Source organism: Myotis nattereri (assembly GCF_964212035.1).
Source record: "Myotis nattereri genome assembly, chromosome: 2".
In the NCBI taxonomy this organism is placed as follows: domain Eukaryota; kingdom Metazoa; phylum Chordata; class Mammalia; order Chiroptera; family Vespertilionidae; genus Myotis; species Myotis nattereri.
The window spans coordinates 90,893,174-90,910,665 of NC_138076.1; the positions used below are offsets into that span (position 1 = coordinate 90,893,174).

Consider the following 17,492-nt stretch of genomic DNA (forward strand, 5'->3'; position numbering starts at 1 on the left):
ATTTATAAAGGAATTAAAATAATAATTGGCCAAGCTGTTGGATTGAATGGGAGTAGGGGCTTTATGTCTGACTTCAAAAGCTGTGTTGACATTTGTTAATATTGAAAGTTTATGGTTGCCCATGTAGAGGATGTTCTTTGCACTGTTATTCTCTATTGACTTTCTTCTCTGCATTCCACCCCATTCTTCTCTCACCTTCTTTTCCCCCTTACAGGTAGAGAGTATAGAGACTGTGATCAGTAGCATATGGTATGTTCCTTCTTTATTGCAGAGGCAAATCAGGACAGTGTTCAATCTGAGTAAAGAAGTTCATTTATAGTTGATGAATTCAAATAAAAAACAGTCTGTGGGATGGAATGTTGATGGCTGTCACCCTCATGACATAGATGACATCAACAGTGGTGCAGTGGAGTGCCCAGTTAGTTAAGAACTATAAAGGAAAATACTTCAATTACAAATCATTTGACACCCCTCCCTCCAAAAAAATAAAATAAAATTCTGTGTGAAAGACACTTTGATGGTGGAGGGGAGGGTTAGGGTTTTTGTTTGTTTGTTTTGTTTTAAGAAACTTATTTTTGGTGGAAGCAGTGGTAGCTGGTAAGAGGAAGCTGCAAAGATGGGCCCCAGTCTCCTGGAAAGTATAGCTTCTGTCTCTTACCTTCCCTTTCTTTCCATACTGAAGTGACTGCCATGTTCGAAAGGACCTCTGTTGGGGCCAGAATCTGTTCTTCCCTCAGCCCTTTAGTTCCTTCTTCAGGGTTGGAGGGCTGGCTAGATGAAATGAGAGGCCTAAAATAGGACCAGCATTTTTTTCCCAAGTTTGGTATTAATTTTATTCTATTTTTTTTGTAAAACTTTAAGTACATAAAGGTTAATTTCCACATGCCTCAGGAAATGAATAGAAGTTACAGGACAGTCTCTCTTCTCACCAAAAAAACATTGCATATTTTAGGAAGTGCTTGTCCTAGAGGGAAAAAACAGAAATTTACATGAGCAGTGCTGTACAAGATTCTTACATAAGACTTAAAACTAGCCTGCAGTAGAGATTTTAGTCCTCTGGCCAGGTGCTTGGATAGAAGCTGCAAAGCTGTTGAGCATGACAGGACAAAGGGACAGTGAAGATGGATCAAAGCACATAGCATGGAATGAATGCCAGATTGCTTAGAATGCTATATTGTTTTTTCTTTTTTAGTCATCTCTGTATGAAGGTGCTGGGCAGGGGTCCCCAGAAAAGAAAGGGTCCACGACTCCTTAAACTAGCCTGGGTGCAGGACAGTGTCACAGAAGCTGGTACAGGAGAACCTACTGTTTCTGGTTCAGGCAGAGCCAGGATGGAATCTATTTATATAAAACCCTAATATGCAAATTGACCAAACAGCGGAACGACCGGTCGCTATGATGCACACTGACCACCAGGGTGCAGACGCTCAACACAGGAGCTGCTCCCAGCCCACAGGCCCTGACTGGCAGTGGTGGCAAGTGGGCAGCTAAAGGCCAAGGCGGGTGTGAGCGGGGCGGCCCTGATCACCCCGCCAGTCACCCCACAGATCGGCCCTGATCACCAGACAGGCCTAGGGACCCTACCCATGCACGAATTTCATGCACCGGGCCTCTCGTACAGAATAAAAGGAATGCTTAGAGGAAACAATTTTGCTTGGAATGCTAGATGGCCAAGCTTCAGCCTTTGGTCCAGTGCAACCCTTGCTTCAATTTAGGACCAGCATTATGAGACGATTCCTCCTGGTAGCAGATTGATTAAATAGTTCCTGCAGCTTGTTGTTTTCCTCTCTAATCTAGTGAGATACTTGGAAGAATTTGATTTTGGACAGTGGTGGAGCTTTTAGTGGGTACCTTCTGGAATATTTTCTTACTTTCATTTACAACTACAAGTGAGTCTCAATTCTTGAGAATTGGCGGATAAAAAAATAAAATTTCTACCTTGTATAATTATTACGAGTTCCTCCAATGCTGTGATTTTTTTCCCCCACTGATAAATCTTTTGTCCCTAAAATTTGAATTTACAACTAAAATGAGCTGTGTGGTATATTGATCGGGGTAATTTAACACCAAGATTACCACAGGTAACACCATATGTTGCTGATTATTGCCTTCTTAAGGGCACTCTTACATTTCTGCTTGAAGTGCTTAATGATTTTATTTCTCTCTCTTAAATTAATATATTTTAGTGGAGAACTTGCCCTTCAAATGGGCATCACTTTTCTTCAAGAGACCATCTCAAGTAATGGAAATGGGAAGTGTTTTAAAATCTATATGAAAATGCTGGGTAAGCCATGTAGTTTAGATGTTACATTCCTCTGCAGTTAACAGAAAACTTGATTCATTAATAATGTCTTAAACAAGTAAAGCGGTTATTTTTCTCTTACAATAAGGAGTCCAGTGGTAGGCAGTTCAGGGCCGGTTAAAGTCATCAGACTGCTTCTGCCTTTCTATTCAGCCATCCTTTAGTGATCTCACCTCTGAGCCTCAAGATGGCTGCTCTCCAGCCAGCATTGCATCTGCCTTCCAGGCAGGTAGAAGGGGAAGGATCCATGGGGAAAAAAGGCAGATACCAGCTGCTGCGCCTGTTCTCTTTCAAAGAGCTTACTGGAAGCTCAGTTCAGTGATTTCTGCTTACACATCATTAACCAACACTGTCATACTGCTGTACCCTAGCTGTTCATGAGACGGGCTGGGAAGAGTAGTAAGTTGTTTTGGTGTGGTGTGTTGTTACCCTGAACACAATTGGGATTCTGATGGAAAATATTTTGAAATGAATTATGTGTTTGTTGTCTCTAAACTAATGAGACTCAGGAGGAATAAAATAAATGAACATTTATTGAAAACCTACATATTGGATGCTGTGCTGGTTGCTTTTGGGGGCATTATTTTATACTAGCCTTCGCACTCAGATAAGTTATATACACATTTATATACAGGAATAAAATAAGTTCAGGATGGATTTAAAGAGCTAAAAAAGCAGGTTTAATTGTATTACTTGTGGAAATGTTTTTTACAGTCAATCTGTTAAGCTTATAATTAATTTAAAGAACTAAATCTTAAACTTAGATACTATAATGGGTAATTTTGACAAATTTAGTTATATTAATTTTAAAAAAATCTGTGTTGAAACCAGCATTCATTAATGAAGGCTTGGAGAAAGTATTTGCAACATAGATTAAAACGTCTTAATATCACTCAGCCGGTGTGGCTCAGTGGTTGAGCGTCCACCTACCAACCAGGAGGTCATGGCACATGCCTGGGTTTCTGACTCAATCCCCAGTGTGGGGCATTTAGGAAGCAGCTAATCAATGATCCTCTCTCATCATTGATGTTTCTACCCCTCTTTCCCTTTCCCTTCCTCTCTGAAATCAATAAAAATATATTTTAAAAAATCTTAGTATTTATAATAGCTACAAAAGCTCTACACATAAGTGATACAATATAACTATTAAGAAACAAAAAATATGGGTAGGCAGATACTTCTGAAAAAAAATACAGATAGTAAAAGTTATTGAAACAAAATAGTTAAAGAAATGTAAATTAAAATAAAGCTTTTTAAATTCCCAGCTTGATAAATATTTTGAAAATTTGACAATATCCAGTTTCATAAGGATCTAGGGAGAAAAGCCACTGTCATCTGTTATTGGTAGTCCTGTTAGACTGATACCATCATTTTGGAGAGCAATTTGACTGACAGTACCTGTCAAAATGTGAAATGTACATACCTTTGACTCTGCAAACTGGCTTTTTGGGGTGAATATTACAAAAATAGTTGCATGATTTTACAAGGGTGTTTATTGTAACATTGCAATTAAATTAAAATGTGGAACAAGCCCTAGCTGGTTTGGCTCAGTGGATAGAGCCTCAGCCCACAGACTGAAGGGTTCCGGGTTCAGTTCTGGTTAGGGGCAGGTACCTCAGTTTCAGGCTTGATCCCTGGCCCTGGTACAGGTGTGTGTGTGGGAGGGAGGAGTAGAGGAGGGGACAACCAGTCAGTGTGTCTCTCTCACATCGATATGTCTTCCTCTCTGTCTCTCCACCTCCCTTCCACTCTTTCAAAAAAAAAAAAAATGTGGAACAAGCCAAAATCAGTAGGGCCATCCTATATAATAAAAGGCTAATATGCACATCAGCCGAACGGTAGAACAACTGATCATCACACTGACCACCAGGGGGCAGCTCCTGCGTTGAGCGTCTGCCCCCTGGTGGTCAGTGTGAAGCCGGGCTCATGGCTGGTGAGGACAGCGGCGGTGGCTGGAGCCTCTCCCGCCTCCATGGCAGCATTAAGGATGTCCGACTGACAGCGTAGGCCCACTTGGCCTAAGCCGTCAATCAGACATCCCCCAAAGACTCCTGGACTGCGAGAGGGCACAGGCCAGGCTGAGGGGAGCTCCCCCCCCACCCCCCGCCAGTGCCCGAATTTCATGCACCAGGTCTCTAGTGTTTAAATAAATTACATTGTGGCCATACAATGCAATTAACTGGAAAGCTGTCAATGGACTATTACGTAGGAAAGTTGCAAAGTAATGTGTATACTGTTTTTGTGATGCCTCTTCCACTAAAAAAAAAAAAAAAAAAAGCATCTATGTATGCATATAAAATAATCGAGGTAAGAGGTCTGATGATTTTTCACTTTTTTTTTTAATCCTCACCCGAGGATATTTTTCCATTGATTTTCTTTCTCTTTTTTAAATATATTTTGTTGATTTTTTTACAGAGAGGAAGGGAGAGGGATAGAGAGTTTGAAACATCAATGAGAGAGAAACATCGATCAGCTACCTCTTGCACACTCCCCACTGGGGATGTGCCTGCAACCAAGGTCCATGCCCTTGAATGGAATCGAACCTGGGACCCTTTAGTCCATAGGCCGACGCTCTATTCACTGAGCCAAGCCGGTCAGGGCTCCATTGATTTTCTTTTAGAGAAACTGGCCAGGGCTGATTTTTCACTTTTTATATAGGTAGATATTATTTGATATTTTGCAAAGGTGAATTAGGTGTGTGTGTGTTTTCTTAAAAAAAGAAAGAAAGGAAGAGAGAAAGACTAGTAATGACTTTTTGAAAAGCAGAATTTTCAAAAATAAAGGAATATATAAATTTTTTATTTTGTAAAAATGCTTAAAATGGTGATTTTTATGCCTTGCTTTCTGGGAGTGGTGGGGAGCCAAATGATGGATTAGTAAACAATCTAATTGATAGAATATTGTAAAAAAAATGCTATCTTCCTTTCAACTACCCTCTCGAATGAATCAGGATAGGCTAGATTATATTATAGTTACAGACAACATCCAAATCTCAGTGGCTTCAACTATTGAGTATTATCTGGGTTTTACTAACAGCTGGTGAGCTAAAAGACTCAACTCCCAAGTTGGTTAACTTGGGAAAGGAGCTTGGCAGATCCAGCCCTGGCTTTTAGAGATTTCTTCCCAGAACTGACAAATATCAGTTCCACTTCATCAGTCAAAGCAAGTCCCATGGTCATGCCCGAATTGAAGGAGGCTGGGAAGTGTCATCCTACCATATATTCAGAAGGAAGAGAATTCAGAGTATTTGTGAACACAGCACTTTAAAAGGGGTAGTACTGGAGGTGAGCTTCTAGAACAGTGTCTAGCATATAGTTATGTGTATTCATTTTTATAAATACAGTAATTTACACAAAGCTAGACATGTTTTATTTAAATGTATGAAAGACATGATTTGCATATTGATAAATCAACAGGCATTTGTTGAGTTCACGTCATTGTACTAAATCTGTGAATGACAAAATACTAAATCTGTGAATGACAAAATTGGTTTTTTGTTCTCACCACAAAAACATTCTGTAACTGTGTATGGTGACGGGTATTAACTAGACTTATTTTAGTGATCATTTAGCAATGTATGCAAATATGGAATCATTATGTTGTACATCTGAAACTAACACAATGTTGTATGTCAATTATACCTCAATTTAAAAAAATAAAAATAAAAGGATTTTTAGCCTGATATCTTAATGTGTTTCCAGTCATATGTGTGGACTGAGTGGAGATGGTGCCTTCAGCACTTTTTCTGAAATTGTGTAAGGGAGAGTGAATGTCATGTCCACTGTCCATGGCATCCACTTGTACAAAAGCCACAGTGATTTTTATGTAAATACCAATGTCTTTGACATATATAATTAATTAGTGGAATGCTGTCTCTCCTGCAATAGATGAATGATGGACTTTGATTGTATCTGGCTCTCCTGATACAATCAAAGAGATCATAAAAAAATCATTGTACCATTGAAGTCCTTCTCAGAGAATTAAATCAATGGAAGCAACCACCTTATGAGTCACCACTTTAATACATTTTTATAGGGCACGTCACGCAACAAGTATTTTACTTTTTTTATTTATTTCAGAAGAGAAGGAACCGTAGCTTAACATAGTTGAGTAATTCTTTTTTTTTTAAAATATATTTTATTGATTTTTTACAGAGAGGAAGGGAGAGAGATAGAGAGTTAGAAACATCAATGAGAGAGAAACATCATCAGCTGCCTCCTGCACATCTCCCGCTGGGGATGTGCCCGCAACCAAGGTACATGCCCTTGACCGGAATCGAACCTGGGACCTTTCAGTCCGCAGGCCGACGCTCTGTCTACTGAGCCAAACCGGTTTCAGCAGTTGAGTAATTCTTATGGTCAAGTTTTGTATAGGGTTTTAACATCATTATATCATTGATTCTTCAACAACACTCTGGGTTTGTATGATTATCTTCATTTATGAATTCAACAGAATTTTGTCTTGGGCCACCTGGGTTTAGTGCTACATTTTGGCAGCACTTTTTAAGAGTATCAGTAAAGAGAGGATATGAAAGACAATTAACATTTTTTGAGCACTGACCATGTGCCAGCACGTTACTTCATTAAAACTTTGCTCTAGGCTAACAGATGGCCTGTCTCTGATCCTAGTACCAATGATAGTGATAGTAAACTAAGAATTGACAGTATGTTGCTTTACTAGTATACCTCTGCTACTAGCTTCTGAGCTTCTTGAAGGCAGGGACTGTATCTTGCTCTTCTGTGTATCCCCAGTGGTTTTCCACATTGTGTAGCAATAAATAAAGCTAGTTAAATGAATGCCTGTGTAAGTGGATGGATGAATGAGAGGACTCAGTCAGATGTACCACCTGGTCTCTAGTCTGGAGAACTATGATTAACAGTTAATTAATGGATCTTGAAATGATCATTGGGTATTTGAAGGCTGTCCTAAATGTGTACAGCCTGTCTACCTTGTATAAAGTAAAATTACCTCTTCCTGTCACCCTCACTGTTAGTATACCGCATTCTCACAGAATGTTGCTGGATTGCCCCTGAACATAGAACATCACAGTTCTAGATGATGGGAGGCTTGCCAGAGCAAAACAATAAAGGCTTGGAGTGCCCCCCTCCCTGCCTGTCACCACTGTGAATACTGGTAGAGGGTGTGTTGCAAATGGAATGAGCAGTGCCACATGCCTTTCATCAAGCAGCAGTCACAAGACTGCTGGCACTTGTCCACCTTTGGGAAGGCTAGAAAAGTGAATGAAATATGTGATGCCTTCTGCTGCTCTAAAAATGTTGTTACTGAACAGATACATGCAAAAAAAAAAATGACACTAGACCACCAACTTACACCATACACAAGAATAAACTCAAAATAGATAAAAGACTTAAATGTAAGTTGTGAAACCATAAAAATCCTAGAAGAAGCCATAGGCAGCAAAATCTCAGACATCTCACAGCAATATGTTTATAGATACATCTTCTAGGGCAAAGGAAGCTAAGGAGAAAATAAACAAATGGGACTTCATCAAAATAAAAAGCTTCTGCTCAGCAAAAGAAACCATCAACAAAACAAAAAGGGAGCCCACTGTATGGGAGAACATATTTGGCAATGATACATCAGATAAAGGGTTAATATCCAAAATATATAAGGAACTCATACAACTTAACAAAAGGAAGATAAACAATCCAATTAAAAAATGGGCAAAGGACCTAAATAGGTACTACTCCAAAGAGGACATAAAGATGGCCAAGAGACATGAAAAAATGCTCAAAGTCACTGATCATTAGAGAGATGCCAATTAACACAACAATGAGTTATCACCTCACACCTGTCAGAATGGCTATCAACAAATGACAAATGCTGGTGAGGATGTGGAGAAAAGGGAACCCTAGTACACTGCTGGTGGCAATGCAGACTGGTACAGCCACTGTGGAAAACAGTATGGAGTTTCCTAAAAAAATTAAATATGGAACTGCCATTGATCCCACTTCTAGGAATATATCCTAAGAATCCTGAAACACCAATCAGAAAGAATGTATTCACCCCTATGTTGATAGCAGCACAATTTACAAGCTAAGATCTGGAAACAGCCCAAGTGCCCATTAATAGATGAGTGGATATGTTGTACATCTATACCATGGAATACTTTGCAGCAGTAAAAATGAAAAATCTCTTACCCTTTGAGACAGCATGGAGGGACCTGGAGAGTATCATGCTAAGTGAAATAAGTCAGTCAGAAAAAGATAAGTATCACTTGATCACACTCATGTGGAATCTAAGTAACAAGATAAACTGATGAATGGATTGGATCGAGAGACATGGAAGCATGGAACAGAAAGCGGAATCTCAGAGGGAAGGTGGGGGGAGGATGGGTGGGTGGGAGGTAACGAACCAAAGAACTTGTATGCATATATGCATAACCCATGGACACAGACAATAGAGTACTGAAGACCTGCGGTGGAGGGCAGGGTGGGGTGAGGGACATATGTAATACTTTCAACACTACAGATTTATTTTTAAAAAATGCTGTTACTGTAATGGTCAGCTGCAGAGCTCCAAGTAGGAAAAAGCAAATGGTGCCTCACTTACTGTGATTTTCCTTTCTCAACTATGTTCTCTCATTCCTCACAAAATCTACTTCTTCCACCTCCAATGGTGGACAAATATAGAGGAGATTCTCCTTCCAAAATTAAATATTGGAACTGAGGTTCTTTAAATAGGAAAATAGGATTATTTTCCCCTCTCTACCTCATATTGTGGGTCAGCAAAATAAAGGTGAGAAGAAACTGGTTACTTACGGAACACACAGGCAGAGAGAATGACTCCTTCCGTATTTTCTAATCTGTGCTGATCTTCCTTACAAGTCCCTTCCCAATTTGGATATGGATGGGTTGGGGTAAATGGGGAAGCTAAAATAAGTAATTAGTCTGATGCAAGTAAAATTAATTTTTAAATATACAAAGTTTTGATTTCACATTTCCTCTCCCTCCATGTTCTTTACTAAGATGGCATGTGGGTGAAGTGGTGGAGAGTGGTACAGGTGTGGATAGACCCACCTGGTGACCTCCAGATCCTTTATTGCTCTGCCCTGAGCGGCTTCTCTGGCCTGGTGCCTAGACTGGAGATCGCTGAGGGATAACCTCCCTGCCTGGAGTTGCTGCTGAAAACTCTTGCTGTTAGAACTCGTGTTATGCTCGGTCATGTCTGGTGGTGCTCCGGGCAGGCTCCACTTTACTTTGGCTCTTTCGGGCATGCCTACCCTCTGGGTCTGTGCCATATCCTTCATCCAGCTACACATGCTTTTAGTGTTCTGCAGACCACTGGCTCTCTCTGGTTGGTCTCAGGTAAGCTGGAACAGTTTACAAATTTCAAATCCTGAACCTGGTAGAGGGCAGTTGCCCTCTTAAAATGAAAATTATCGAGTAGGGATTTTGGGATAACATTCATTCCTTTGCATTTATTAAACATTTGCTAACAATATGGCCATTACTGTGCAGGGTTGTGAGCTTAGAAACACAGGTCACACAGTTCTGTTCTCCAAGAGCTCACAGTTTCTGTTCTCCAAGAGCTCAAGGAAGCAGGTAAGTAAACTGTTATAGTAGAAAAGTTGTAGTAGAGAAAGATGATTGTATATAGCCTAAACTGGGACAATTTTATTTTATTTTTATTTTTTTAAATATATTTTATTGATTTTTTACAGAGAGGAAGGGAGAGGGATAGAGAGTTAGAAACATCCATGACAGAGAAACATCCAACAGCTGCCTCCTGCACACCCCCTACTGGGGATGTGACCGCAACCAAGGTACATGCCCTTGACCGGAATCGAACCTGGGACTATTCAGTCCACAGGCCGACGCTCTAGCCACTGAGCCAAACTGGTCAGGGCTGGACAATTTTATTTTTAAAGAGACATATATTTCTATTGATATCAGAGAGGGAGGGAGAGGGAGAGACCGATAGATACATCAATGATGAGAGAGAATCATTGCAGCTGTCTTCTGCATGCCCCACACTGGAGATCGAGCCCACAACTGGGGCATGTGCCCTGACTGGGAAACGAACCTTGATATGCTGGTTCATAGTTCGATGCTCAACCACTGGGCCATACCGGCCAGGCTAAACTGGGACAATTCTAAAGGAAAAGGTATAATTAAAAATGGTTTAAGATGGTAAATTTTATGTTATATCCTTTTCCTACAATATACAAAAAAACCGAAGGTTGGTGCTGTTAATGCTCAGGCAGGGACAACAGACATCCCTCAGGGAAGTTCTGGGCAAACCAGATGAATGGATAAGCTGCACTAGAAAGATGAAAGGGAGCCAGGAGGCAGAGACAAAGCAGGGAGAATGATACAGTGCCTTACTTTCCTCATCTTTAAGATGGGGATAATTATGGCACTTCTTTCATAGGGTTAGTTAGGAGAATTCAGTGAGTCAATTCAGGCTCCTGGAATACTGCCTCAGAGTTGTATTTTTTAAATCTCCTCACTCATTTTTCACTAGTCACCTGTGGTTTTCCTTCAATGTAGATCTTCAGATTTTTTTGTGTATTTTTTACACAGTAACCTCTCAACAGATGTTTGTGGTTTAATCTTTCAGACCTCATCATACCCTCATCAGTGAAAATCACTCATCTCTCCAGCACACCACATGTCAAAATACACATTTAGTGAACTTTTGGAAGTTAACCTTATTTCCAGCCCTTTCTCATTTCCTCTAGAAATTCTGGGTATTCTCTGGTTCCTGCCCTTCCAATCTTGTGGTTGTTTTCATCTTTTCACAACAGGCAATTACTACAGGCAACTCTTTTTAAAGGAATGGATCTTTTTTTAATTTATAGAAGTAATTTCTTTACTACTCCCTACCCCCTATCCTCGAGCTTTTAAAATAAAGGGGCAGAATAAAGAGACATAATTAAATGACTGTGCTCCTACTGTCACCTAATATTCTTTTCAAGAGCTGATTTTGAAGTGATTGAACCCTGTTTTGTGATAACATGATAAAGGATGAAGGATTAGAGAAAAGATCTGGTTGGGAGAAACCAATATATAGTGACGTTGATTCATTTCAGTAGAGGGCTATTCCAGGCACACATTTACTTGTGATAGCTGTGGACATATTACTGCTGGATTCTGATAGAATTTGCTAAGAGCAGGAGTTCAGATTTCATCCCAGATGCTCTCTCTCAGGCCTTAACTGAGTATTTATAGTACTGGTCCCAAGAATAGTGGTGTGAGCCATCACTCTTGCATGGTTGTGACTCCTGATTGCTTTTCCTGGTTCCATTCATCACTGGACGTGGCAAGAATCTGGTGTATTGGGATCTGTATGTGACTGCATTAGGCTGTGTTCACTCTGCTCATTTTATGTTACTTTAGCATGTGTTCAACAAATATTAGTTGAATTCTTGACTATTAGACACTGTTCTAGGCAGAGGATAATATTAGTAAACAAAACAAAGATCCTTACCCCTGTGGAGCTTATATTCTGAGGAGACATAAACAATAATCATAAAAGGTAAGTAAAGAGGGTGTTAGAAGATAAGCACTGAACAAAAGCAGAGCAGGATAAAAGGACTTGGGAATACAGTTACGGGTGGGCGGAGGTGGAGTTTCCACTTTCTAAAAAGGAATGGCTAAGGTAGTTCTCACTGAGAAGGTGATATTTGAATCAAGATTGGAAGGGTGAGAGGATTAGCCATGAAGCTATCTGGGCATGAATTTTCTTGGCAGAGGGAACAACCAGTGCATAGGCACCATGGCAGGAATGTTCCTGATGTTAAGCCAGGAGGCAGTGTGGCTAGGAGGGCAGTGCTAAGAGACGAGGTCATGGGGGATGTCACAGGATGAAAGATTGTTTTACAGACCATTCTGAAGATGGTGGCTTTCCTTCTGGTAAAACAGGAGCCACTGCAGAATGTTGAACAGGGAGTGATGAGATTTAACTTGTTTAATTGTGTCACCTGATTGTGTGAGAGTCAACTAGGTGCAGGGTTGGGGTGATTAAGGACAGAAGCTGGAAGACCAATTGGGAGGTCATGGCAGTAGGAGAGGTGAAGGTGGCTTTGACCAGGATGATGGTGGCAGAGGTAGTAAGAGGTGGTGGGTACCTGTCACGGGTACCTATAATTTCATAATTCAAACTTAGTGCTTACTGGTCCAGTGTGCATTACCCCCACGTCCCGTGTGGTTCGGGGTTTGGGCTCTGGAAGAGGGGCCGCACGCAAATGAAAGAGACGAGACAAGAAATAATAATTTGGAAGTTGGGGGGCCAGGCGAGAGCCCATCCAAAGAGTATGGACTCCACTTGTGCTCAGGCCCTGCCATCCTTTTTATTCAGTTTGGGATACACCTATAGCGTTTAGGCAGGCAAGTTCCAGTAACAGACAGACTATCTTATCAGTAAGGATTTACATGACTATCTGGTGAGGAAGTTGCTTCAGCTACCATTGTCTGGACTAAACAGTGGGTGCATAGCCCTGACCCTTGCCAGGGCTCAAGGGTCACCAGCATTCCGGGCCCCTTGTCCACACCTCTCTGCCAGAGAAGACAATAGGCAGCTTCCCACAGTCAAGTATATTCTGATTAAACAGCACTTTAGCCCCATATGTTTCTGGAATTGGTGTGATGACTCCCTATGAAGCTCACATGTGTATCCCACTCGTTCATATAAAAGTTTGGGATACAAAACTCACGCTTCTTGAGTTGAATCTGTTTTAACTGGAGGTAGCTCTCCCTCAGCTCCAGGTGTGTAATAAAAGTGAAAATGTGTATCTTTTCACATTAAAGGTAATAATTCTTTAAAAAAAAGATATTTGGCCCTGGCCTGTTCGCTCAGTGGTTAGAGTGTCAACCAGAGCACTGAAGTATCTCAGGTTCGATTTCCAGTCAAGGGCATGAACCTGGGGCTGCAGGTTGGATTCCCAGCCCCGATTGGGGTATGTGTGGGAGGCAACCAATCTCTCTCTCTCTTCCTCCTCTCTCTTCTACTCTATCTAAATATCAATAGGAAAAATATCCTCGGGTAAGGATTAACAAAAAAAAAATCTATATCATAAAAGGCTAAGATGCAAATAGACCGAATGGTGGAACAACCTGAACAACCAAACAACTGGTCACTGTGACGTGCACTGACCACCAGGGGGCGTGCGCGGAACATGGCGGGCATCAGGCACGGTGGGATGGTGGAGCAGGTGAGCAGGGGCGCCAGAGCAAGGCGGGGTGCTGGTTGGAACCTCTGGTGGTTACTGAAAATTCTTTGCTCCTGCGCACTGTGGTCCTGCCTGGTGTTTGCACCTGCTGCCGATGCCGGCCCCGCTCACACCCGCTGCCGGCACCAGAGCTGCTGCTTGCACCCATTGCTGGTGTCCAGTGTCGGTCTTGATTGCTCTGCACTGTCAGCGGGTGCGAGCAGCGGCTGCCAGCCCCGATTTCCCCTGAGGGCTTCTCCACCTCCCCCTGCTTCTGAGGGGCTATCGGGGCAGCAGCTGCCATTCGCACCCATTGCTGGCACTGGCCCCAATTGCTCCGTGCCACCGTCAGCGGATGCAAACAGAGCTAGCGCTGTCAGCGCATGGGAGTGGCAGCAGTGGGAGCGAGACTGCCTGCAGAGACAGGACCTGGGGCTGTGGCAGGAGGGGCTGGTCGGGGGTGTGGAGGATGGGCTGAGACCCACCCCTGTGCCCACCACAGCCTTGCGGCCCACAGTTCCTTTCAAGGTGCACAAATTCATGCACTGAGCCCCTAGTATATTTATAATATACAAAGCAAAATTGCTCCACCCTTTCCCATGCCAACCACTACCAAAATTTGGTACCTATACTTAATGAGCCAATAAAAATAGGCCTCAATTTGGAGGGTTTCAGAAGTTCAGTACAAAAATGGCAGCCATTTATAGAATAAGTACCTCTGGACTTGAGAACTAAGCAAAAATATTACTGCTTAGTTCAGGCCAACTAAAATCATGTGGAATTCAGCCAATATTAGCCAGCTCAGAGTGCAACTAGCCCTAGTTGAGGGCCAGATGCTGACAGGGCAGGGATGAGATGCAGCCAGGACTTCGAAAAGGAAACTGATCTTTTGGGAGGGAATATTCATCTGACATAGCACTTAATACTTAGCACTCCAGTGAGTTACTTCTGTTGATTGTTTTAATATGTTGTTCATATGTTTATGAATGAGGCTGGCTAAGAATTTTTAGTGAACTCTTCTTGATAGATGGGTGACCCAGAGCCCCTGGCTGCCACACTAGTGCCTAACAGTGAGGATCTGGGGAGAACAGATGCTGAAGGGGAATTAATGTTTTAGAATTTCCTGTGAAATCTGGAACTTCTAAGTGAGGACAGGAAGCCCAAGTTTGTCTTAGAGCATAAAATGAAACAAACCTAACACAAATTCTATTTCAGTGAATATTTTGTTTGCAATTTAATGTTTACAAATTCTTCTCTGTAATGTCTTATGTCACATTACTGAAGACAACAACAAAATAACCAAAAAGGCAGAAATTCATTTCCATTCCTTGTGGCCGAAGACGAGTAGATGCCATTTAGCTGCTTTACTCTGCATGTCATGTTTAACTGAATGGGATTTTTTTACTTGAGGAATTGTAATATCTAAACAGGGCCTTATAAATTGATTGACCAGCATTTTAGAATAGGATCATAAGAGCAGTAAAGCTTAAGCAGCAGTATAAATTCTTGCAGGCTTTAGACATCTTCTAAAGACTTCTTTCTGTGCTCAGTGGAGCATTTGTGTTCATAACTGATCCATTTTAATGGATTTAAACTGCATTGACAGTTTCCTTGTATGTGAAATGAGAAATTTGACTAGATTATTGCTCAGAGGTCCTTCAGTTTAAAATTAAAATTCTAAATTCCAAATTTTTGGTTTTAAGCTAATGAGAAGACAGTCTTGGAAGATGCCTCTGAAATTAGTAGATAAGTGGGAAGCCCCTTGGGCTGTTCTGATGGCCTCATGATAAAGGGTAACAGAAGGAAGTCACTGAAGCACACCAAGTGGATAGTGTAGGTTTCTCCTGATCAGCTTTGGTCTCTATTTAAACATTCATTTTTGCCTACAGTAGATTTAGGAGCACTGGTGGTTATTGGTATTAATTAAATATCTAAAAGAATTTGAGCCCCTTGGAAATTGATGCAATATAACCACGAGTGTATTTTAATATTATCTTAATGAAATATGGTATATGGAAATAGAATGTTTTTGGGGTAAATTATATTTAAGCTTCCCAATTAATTTGATTTTGGGAAGGGCTCTTGAATGATTAAAGCTTCAAGTTCCTCACTGCAAAATGCTCTATTTACCTATTTTTATTTTTTTCTATTTATCTTTAAGTTTTATACCAGTATAGTGAATAATGAAATAAAGTTCATGTGATAAGGACTTTATTAAGTACTATAAAGTGTTATACCCTACGTAGATCATAATTATTAATATCCTGAGCTTTTTATTTTTATTTTTTAAAATATATTTTATTGATTTTTGCAGAGAGGAAGGGAGAGGTATAGAGAGTTAGAAACATTGATGGGAGAGAAACATCGATTTAGCTGCCTCCTGCACACCCCCCACTGGGGATGTGCCCGCAACCAAGGTACATGCCCTTGCCCGGAATCGAACCTGGGACCCTTCAGTCTGTAGGCCGACGCTCTATCCACTGAGCTAAACCGGTCAGGGCTATTCTTATTTTTTTTAAATATACTTTATTGATTTTTTACAGATAGGAAGGGAGAGAAATAGAGAGTTAGAAACATCTATTAGCTGCCTCCTGCACACCCCCTACTGGGGATGTGCCCGCAACCAAAGTACATGCCCTTGACCGGAATCGAACCTGGGACTCTTCAGTCCGCAGGCCAGCGCTCTATCCACTGAGCCAAACTGGTTAGGGCTATCCTGAATTTTTTACACTAAACTACTGTGCTGCATGTGGTGTGGTAGAGAATTAGAAAATTCAGACATGTAGCAAATAAATTTGAAAGAATTCTGATTGGAAAACAAGGAGAATGAACCTATGTCATTATGGCCAAAGGATAATTGAGCTCCTTTCTTTAGCACACTTCTCTTTTTAATTTTTTGATATATGTATATATTTTTTCTTTTTTCAGTTTGTACATGTATTACATTTTTATAAAAAATAGGTAAAGCACCAAAAAATATATGAAACAGGAGGTAAAAAACCACTCATGATCTCACCATCTTACAGCAACCACTATTAACAGATTTCCTTGAACTCTTTTCTTTTTCTCTGATTTTAGTAAAGATCATTTTATATGTACAGTCTTTTACACCCTGCATTCGCCTAACATGATGTCCCTCACACACTGAAAGTGATGTGCGGAAATACGGAGCCTTAGCCACATAGGTATTTGAGCTACTGAATCAACCTGGAGTGCCTGCCATCTAGTCCTTTTGTTTACATTAGATCCTTTTTGTTTAAGTCACTTTAGTTAGGTTTCTTTTATTTGCAGCCCAAACAACCCCAAACTGTGAAAACTGTCTTGAATTTATGCATTCCTCCCATGCATGATTTCTTCCTTTTTTTTTTTTTTTCCACTGAAAATATCTTACTGGCCTTTTGGATGGAAACGGGAATTTATTTGCCAGGAAGGATGATCCCATCATACTTCTGCTGAAACCAGCACATGGCCTTCTCTTTGCTGATTCTGTGTTTGGCTCTAATGCAACCTGACCTGCGTTTCTTGTCTGCGATGCTGGAACCTGGCCTACCCAGCACCACATAGATGTCCATCCAGTGCATAGATAGCAATGCTTGGGTCATATTTGATCCCCAGATTGAGGTGTTCTGGATCCTAAAACCAAAGTTTCCAGTATCTGAGAAGTTATTTTTTTGTAATTTGTACTCTTACACCTTCAGACCTTTCCCCAAGATTTCTTTTGCCTCAGCCCCATAGATTGTGCAGTGGACAGCAATCTTTTCATTTCTCCTAATGCCTAAGGATCTGACAGTATATCTGACTTTGGAGAACACACGGGTCTGGCCGGTGAGCTGCTTCAGGCCCTTGGCTGCCTGGATCAGTCTGTCTCCACTTTTCCCCACACAGATGTTGAGGCAGAGCCTATGGATGTGAAGTTCCCTCATGGGGTTCTCCTTTTCCCCTTAATCCTGTGCCATGATGAGAAACAGGAAGAGATTTCTTCCTTTTAAAACATGTGAATGTAGACTAAATTACTAT

At 41.1% G+C, this 17,492-nt stretch overlaps 1 protein-coding gene and 1 pseudogene across 2 annotated transcripts in view; one reads left to right on the forward strand and one right to left on the reverse strand.

Moving 5' to 3' along the window:
- WDFY2 (WD repeat and FYVE domain containing 2) overlaps window positions 1-17,492 on the forward strand; it is a 222,229-nt gene that overhangs the window by 31,560 nt on the left and 173,177 nt on the right. The gene's annotated exons all lie outside the window — the stretch shown is intronic.
- Window positions 16,785-17,431, reverse strand: LOC308514498 (large ribosomal subunit protein uL5-like; annotated as a pseudogene). Its single transcript has one exon. The product of its transcript is annotated as a large ribosomal subunit protein uL5-like (transcript).